General features: G+C 41.5%; 1 non-coding gene across 1 annotated transcript; it reads left to right on the plus strand.

Annotated features, from left to right (window-relative positions):
• Positions 1-1,090: 1,090 nt before the first annotated feature.
• On the plus strand, positions 1,091-1,163 carry Trnat-ugu (transfer RNA threonine (anticodon UGU)). The gene has a single exon. It is a non-coding gene; the product is annotated as a tRNA-Thr (tRNA).
• Positions 1,164-8,277: the final 7,114 nt, after the last annotated feature.

An 8,277-nucleotide genomic window follows, 5' to 3' on the forward strand; every position in this document is an offset into this window, starting at 1 on the left:
TCTTGAGAAAATATTTATCGCATACACTTCTAAAACTAACCAGCAAACATCTTGACAACGACGAAGTAATGAATATCGCCATTAGCATGTCAAGATGCTTCAAGATAATAAGCTAAACTAGTTAATAAAGGGAAGGCCCCTGGTATAATTTAGAAGACACTTCTTTAGAAATAAAGACAAACTACAGATCAAACTCAGAATGGTGCCCATAATTTTGAATGAGCCACACAATAATTTATTCATTAAGGGATCGCACATTGTTTGGTGTCGCGATTACGCGGCCATATTGTTTGCCACAGGTCACGCGGGTAATCTCATTGTCACGTGATGAATGGCGAGATTATCTTGTCAGTGTCATCCTCAATATTGATCGGGATGGAGATAGAGGATGATCAGATTTGCGGCATTATGATGTCACGGTTACTGGGGTGGGGTCCCTGCGTAAAAATCGTCCAATATCATCACTTTAATCATACTTGGGCGCCAGCATCTTCGGGCTGACGTGTTTACAATCGTCTTCCCTTTATCCGTACAGTGCAACTTTAATTATTGGCCTGGTCAATGATGAAATATAACGGGTGTTTCTTGGTGATGTCACTGTTACTGGGGTGGGGGCCTGAATGAAGATATTATGATAAATATGGACGATAATACAAGTTGCATCGTGGTTTCGTCTCGTGCAGTGGCGCTGAAGACGTGATTTTCTCCTGATTTTCTCTTCATGGCCGAAAAAATGGAAGGGGACACAGAAACGGGTCAGTCAAATTTTCAGCGTTCCGAAAAAAATGACAGGAAACATTCCGAAACGAAAATACTCAACAACGTTTCACCGGTGAAACATATTTGTTGTTCCCCAAATTTCAGTGTTTCCATACAATAGGCAGCTGCAGAGACCATGACTCTTCTGTGAGGAAAAACACAAAAAACCGTGCACTGGTGTAGTTTTCAGACCTCACATTTATTGTCGATGGTTGTTAGGGCAGAAGCAGGCCTACAAAAGTCAGTGTTCAGCGTTGCCTTTCGACACAGGTCATTGATACCAGAATTGAGCTATAGGCCTGGTGGCTTGTCTATCTTGTCGTGGCAGGAAGCCTCCATAGCTCAGTGGTTAGAGCACTGGTCTTGTAAACCAGGGGTCGTGAGTTCAAATCTCACTGGGGGCTACTACTTTTTTTTAATAATTTTTAATTCAAGTTATATGCTGAAGCCTGGAAATTGATAGATTGGATGGCTGTAATTGACCGCTTTGTCAAATTTTTCTACAAGCCCCATTACATTTACTCAGCAAATCCGGTCGGAGTAAAATTCTAGATTAATCTGAATTCTGTAGGGAGGGGTTGATGAGTTTTAGACAGTTATGGTGTTTTACGATGTCTGTTTTGTACACTATCCCATATGACATTTCTTGAGCGAACCAAGTTCACATCATGCCCCGCATCAAAACGTAAAAATCTGAAAAATGATTCGATGTTTGAGACCAGTTTCTAAGGACAGAGACTACTTTCCCAAAGCGCCTCAAAGGGGCTAAATATCCGAAACCCGTGATTAGAGTCGGGACATCACAAAGGCAGCAAAACATGGGAACTCGAGCCGAACAAATCGGCAAAACTTGTCAATCTATAATTTGGCACGTGCCTGCTTTGTTTTGGAAAGTTTGACGGGACTTGTCACATTGGGTGACGTCCCGCTGTTTTGAAGTGAATTGATTTTAAATTGTCATTCTTTCCGATCATTTCGGGTCAAAACGTAGAATTCCGTTGCAGACAATAAAAATGTTTTGGCATCCTCATCAGTCTCGTTCTAGGGTGCTTAAATGTATCTGATCGTGTGTTAACCTTTACAGATGTTGTCCCCACGGTGACGAAGTTGGTGAGATTCCGACCTTGACCTGCCGGCCACCGCAGACGACACCTGCGTGCATTGTTGCATATAAAATGTAGACTCGACTGCGGTTTCGAGTGGCATCTGCTGGAATTAATTGGATTAAACATTTTCATTGACATAACTTGGAAAACATTTGCCTTATTGCATGGTTGAAAAAGAAATTAAACTTTTTCTTTCGGACATTGAATACCGCTGCAACAGGCAAATTGCGGTGCGGTTTCGGCTCATGTTTCAAGCAGTCTTCATGAATAAATCCGTGATTCTTTGTGAGGGATTCTGATGTTAAAGCTGAAGTATTGCCAAAAATGTGCGGTCTTATCTTTATTTCAAAGACCCAATTTAAACAAAGATCGGAGCGTCTGAATCCCGAAAACCTGACAAAGGAACCAACATTTTTATTCCGAAGACACAACTCATGGTTTTATAGTTGTGCCAATGTCTTCTATCCTCGGTCTTTAGAATAGTAAACGTTCGTGTTCGCAACCGGGCAACCAGAACAACCAACCTATGCGTATGACGTCATCAATTGTTGGGCATGTGTTCTCGAACTCGAAACCGGTGTAACAGTCTGAAATATTCGGCCGAAATGAGTGTCCATCCCTTTTTTATGGTGACTGATAAGGTTTGGTTCTACAGAGACCATGACTGTCAATTCCTCAAAAGTTAACTGCGCATAATTTCGGCGGCGTGGCTCTCGGAATGTCGGAGGAGGTGACGAAAGTTACTTAATGTCGAACCACTTAGTTAAAATGTCCTTTCGCTAAAGTCCGTGGCACTGCATGTTTGGGGGATGCCACGTGCTAAAACAACCAGCGATACCCGGTATGGTCCGGGCAGGTCTCAAAGTAACGCAATACCAAACTGATTACATGAATAATAGGGGTCGTTTCAGCATTACAAAACATGTCTAATGACTGGACCACTTTCAGCCATTTTGATTTTGTCCTTTTGTTTGACATTTGAATCATATCTCGCCGATCGCATTTGATAAAGGCCCCTGAATGCATAAGATCATGACTTGGAGATAGGCAGTTGGACAGTTTGAAAACATCGGGTAGAACCTTTGTCATCGCTTTCTTAAACCTTCAGCGCTGAGTTTGATAAAACATCGAAATTGGGTGATTTCGGGCCGTGTCCTTTTTGTGGTTCGGGGCGTTAAGCGTTTTATATTTTCAAATTTTCTATTGTTTTCATATCAAAAGTAAAAAAAGTGAAATTTAAGACTTGTCTCTATTGCTCTAGGTGAGGGGCGTTTTGTATTTTACGATTTCGTTTTTTTTAACCGTTTTGATAAAAAAATAGGGATGGGTACAGTAATTTTAGCCATATCCACCCTCGGGAAGGGGCGTACTTCGTTTATTTGTTTTCAAAAATTCGGATTTTTAAGTCATTGGACAAAGACATATAAAATGGGTGATTACAAACCCTGTCTCCTGAGGCAAATAGGCGGGATGCTTCCTTTTTATCTCGAACATTATTTGTTTTACTATAAGGCATTCGGAGATTGTGCAGACTTTTTGTGAATTACAAGATATTTTCTCTGTATGGGGGCACGGTTTAATATGTATTCGTTGCGAAGAAAACCAGTTTCGTATCAATTACGCGAATGATGTTCCCATGTTGGTGGCCAGGTTTCGCAGCACTTGACGAAAGAAGAAGTGCGAATTACGAAGGCATGTCGCGACATCAAATCCAGTCATTTGTTTATTCATTCAAGGCCTTCCCCGTACGTTAAAATTTTGAAACCAGTTATTGAATTTGAAAAGCTCCATTTGCGTAAACACTGAATACAAATTACAACATTGCCGTTGTGAAGACAGATAATACACTAAGATTTAGCAAAGTTGCAGTAATAACTGGCCTCATTTGAAGAGAACTGGTTTCATATGCTAATATGCATAGCTTTCAGGTCTCTTTCACTCGTTTTTCAATTCAGACAAACCATAACGTGATCGCCTTGTCTAACAGTCTATTTGACAAACTCCGGAGGATTACTCCCTGCCATCGCTTTAGAAAACATAGTTGCCATCGCTTTAGAAAACAGCCCCGGATTTGCCACGCATTCTTTCAAAAACTGCCCAGGAATTCCAGATATAATTGATAATAGAGATGCCCAGTATTCTTAATTTTCGAACTTGCAACACCTTTGAGTGAGGGTTTGGTATAAATTAGCTTAATTTTGTATCTTAAGTTGTAATATTGGACAAAGATGTTTCACGGGGTGCCTTTATCCGCGGAGATGTTCTGCCCTTGATGCGGCGGCAAGTAACACTGGCGAGGGCCGCGGCAAAGGCAAATTTTAACCTCCTACTGCGGAGGGCAGGGCAGTACTAACAAAGTTTCCACCTTTGTAACAGTTACAATTAGAACTGATCTAACGCGCAATACGAAATTTTGGTAAATTCTAGTACAGAAGAACAAGTTAGCTGAAAACAGCTTGGCGGGGACGAGTTTAACTTTAATTCCGATACATTCTGTAAGATTTGCACACACCTGCACATTGTCCAGCCGACCCCGCCGGCATACTGACCCAAGGCGACCCGATGCCCTGGCAACCATATAATAAAAAAGATCCAAAAAAGTGATTCCTTTCAAGTATTTACAATTTTTTTCTTTGAAATAATGAATACAAGCCTTTTTAAAAGGAGTCGTGCCATGCATTGAGATTTTTTCTATTAAATCGTATAAGTGCATTTTTTATTGTTTAAACGAAATTCGAGCAATCCGGCCATAAAAAGAATCTCATCCTATACAAGATAAAGGACATCCTCTTGACGAAAGGATCACATATTATTTAATTCTAAACATCTGAATGACCATCCCATTAAATTTTACTCCTTTGTTGACAAATTGAATGAAATTTAAAGTGAACTTATCACTGCATGCATTCTGTTTGTAACTTTCTCCTAAAATTACCAATTTCGGGCAAATGGTGAGAAATGGAAGCTACGAGTTTTACATCACAGGGTCCCGTTATTCCTTATGTCTTCCCATTGCAACAATATCTTTCAACAAAAATGAGAAAAGAACGTGAAAAGATTCTGGCTAGGCCTGTTGTCGAAGGAACAGGAAATAGTTCTGTACATTTTTACATCGCACGAAAATGGACCTATGTGGAATTTTTGAATCGGGGGATAAGTACCCTTTAAGATGCGGTCTCTTTAGGCTTTCGAATACTTGAATATAAATTACATTTTACGCGAATGGCTTTTGAATTGAGTGTGAATCGGGAAATTGTAGTCATTTAGTTAAATTCACCCTCCCTCAGAGACGGCTGCCCAGCGGTAGCCCAGCTTCGAGCGTCCGTAAGAAAAGACTGCACGCGAAACTAGACAGCTACTTACTACTAATTTGGCTGCTAATAATATTTTGGGCAGTTACTGCCTGGGGCAAAGAGTATTTAATAGCCAATTAATTTTGATAGAAAAATCTTGGTCGCGTGACAGTGTGACAGCGTTCAGATACTTTTTTTTAATTCGGCTATTCCACACAAAACACGTTTTTTGCTCTGGCGCGCTGATTTCAAACTGCGAGTGGCAACACGTCTTCAAGAATATTGTTGGGCGTATTGAAGTGGAAGCATCAACTGCAGGTGTCGGTTTAGGCCTTGTGGAAGCTACTGCTGACCGGACACAATGGACTATCATGCTTTCACTTCTGGTGTCCAAGACGACAGGCTCCAAAGGGCGAGTGGGCATTACGCTCGTTTGCCCCTTTTTTACAGTTAAAATAATGGAAGTGACTACTTGGCAAGTCCGGCTTACCAAACAGCGACTTTTTCTTGTCCTGAATGGAGAGCCGAACTCATTAATATTAAAGTAAGTCTCCAGCTCGCCAAACAGGGTAGATTTTTTACCTGTTTGGCAAGCCCGGCTCGCCGAGCAGGGTGGCTTTTTAGTGCTGTTTGGCAAGCGGCTCTCGAAACAGGACAAAAAAAAGATGCCTGTTCGGCGAGCGGCTTGCCAAATAGACCCGGTGTAATGTTTTTGAGTGTTTCTGTTTTTGAGTGTTTCCCCTCATTGTTTGGGAACGCTCAAAAATAGATTGACAAGTTTTTCTGTGTATCCCCCCTATTGAAAAGTCGTGGTCTCTCTAGCTGCCTATTGTTTGGAAACACTGACACATGGGGAACAACCACAGATGTTACACCGGCCTAAAATAATTCATACCACGTCCTACTGTCTTTACACAAGGCCCGCGCGCACCTAGGCTTAAAGTGATACTATGATGTGATTTACAACTTTGCGGAAATACGTCCGTTTTTAATTGTTGATCACAAATGTAAAGCTCAAATTTTCCATTTTTGATTAGATTTATTATAAAATCGCTGAATGTAAACCACCGCGACCGCGAAAATGTTCATGTTGTGACGTCATCAACGAAAACGGCATCGAAGCGAGCCGTCCGGGCGGGATTAAACCATCAATTTCTAGAAAATGTGCATTTCGATTCGAAAACCTTACCGATTTATGAGAAAGTGACGTAGTCATTTAATTTGTCAAAAACAGCTAAAACATAATATGGTGAAATTTGACACGAGTTACCCTTTAAATTCGCACTGTTCTACTGTCTGATCAAGGGGTTCCCAGGACTAATCTAGAGAACTTCGACCCCCACGAAAGCATTAATGGCGATCGGTAGGCATAAACCGACACCGGCAAATAAACGCAATGATCATGACCTTCATGCAACAGAAAATTCATGAGGTGTTCATGCAGGAGATAGACTAGCTTTACCAGTTCAATATCATAATATTGTATCCCCTGGTCATCCCTACCCACCATCAATCCGGCAGATAGAAGCGAACGGATGCAATAGTAATAAGGTGTCCCAACTTTTACAAAGACTATAGCAGTTAAGAATTCAGGCCTAGCCTTATACACGGTATGTTGTCTTTAAACAAAGCCCGCTCGCACCTAGGCCTAAATCCATTGTTCTACTGTTTTATCAAGGGATAAGCAGGGCGAATCAGGACAACATCGACCCATAACGATAGAGCTTTCATGGGGGTCGATATAGGCCGAAATTGGCCGAAAATGGCAAGGGCAAATTAACCTACACGTAATGCACCTCAAAGCAAGTCATGATCGCCTTGATTGAGAATTACCTAACCCTCGCAAAAGATAATGTCATCCGCACAATTTTCCCACCAAAACGATACATCTGATACGCCCGAAAGACACGAAGGCTACGGAGAATCACCCTGAAAGAATTTCCCACAATTTCCCACCAAACTAGGTGATACAAGAGACCTGCACAATAGCAATTAATTAGCGAGCAATTGAAATTTTAAGACTAGCGCCTGCAGTCTGAATTCACCGAGCCATTTTGAAAACAATTGAAATCGAGGCAACAATGGCGCAGGCCACAAAATGACACCTAAGATCCACCGTCGCAAAATGACTCTAAAATTAATGCAAACGTTTTTATATTTGCAAACATTCTTTAATAAACTCGTAAGTTGTTCCATGGGTCCCATATGCTACAGACACCAGCCAAGCTAAAGTACCCCATCCGTCATTTTCAAGTTTGACAATTTGAATTTAAATTGCCTGAACAATCGGAAGATGTTTAGGGTAGGCCACGTAACCGCGATAAGAGTTGATGACATCCCACAATGGGGTGAGGTCGAAACAATGGGGCCGGGGCAATATGGATATGTGTTGATAGCGCGGATAATGGGTCCCCTACTCCGATGCCCTGCGATGATTCCACGGGCTTTTGCTTGATTCGGGTCACAGTCATTCTTAGCGGGCTATTCAGTGAGAATTTCAAGACCGCCTGGCCTATTGTCCAAGGATGGAGTGTTTGTGGTTTGGCCGTGGGAGCTGGCGCAATCTTCTGTTCACATGCACGCGCTGCACCACCGCGTGCGCGTGCCGAAGCAGTGACGTCACCAAAGATAACAGATAACAAAACAGCCAAAATCTTGACATGAACTTTTCGAAATAAATATTTTTCCGAGTAATCGTTAACAACGTGCTTTAGATTGTCGGAGCTTATTCTGATCTTTACATCTGAGTATACCTGTAGTAGCGGATGAAATAATGAGACTACACGGTTTGATTACAAGAAAAATCAAACTTTCGATTGAAAATTCAAACCGTTTCTCACAAACGAATCATACAGTTCAGAATGATTAGAAACGCGTGACACACAATCGACAATTTTGAAATATAATGGCGGCCGTGGTTCTCGAGCGTGCGGGAGTTGTTCTCGCAAGTGGGGGATTGGTTTGATACCATTTGAAGTATCGATAATTTGAAATCTATAGCCGTTTAAGTGGGTTAAGGAGTAATGGACGTCGTTGTAGGCAATGCTGATAATTATGTATGACGGTGAAATGATGACTGAACGTTTTATGTTCGGAAAAATTGAACTGTTGTTCCAGCA

The sequence above is a fragment of the Lineus longissimus genome, chromosome 19, assembly GCF_910592395.1.
Source record: "Lineus longissimus chromosome 19, tnLinLong1.2, whole genome shotgun sequence".
NCBI lineage: Eukaryota > Metazoa > Nemertea > Pilidiophora > Heteronemertea > Lineidae > Lineus > Lineus longissimus.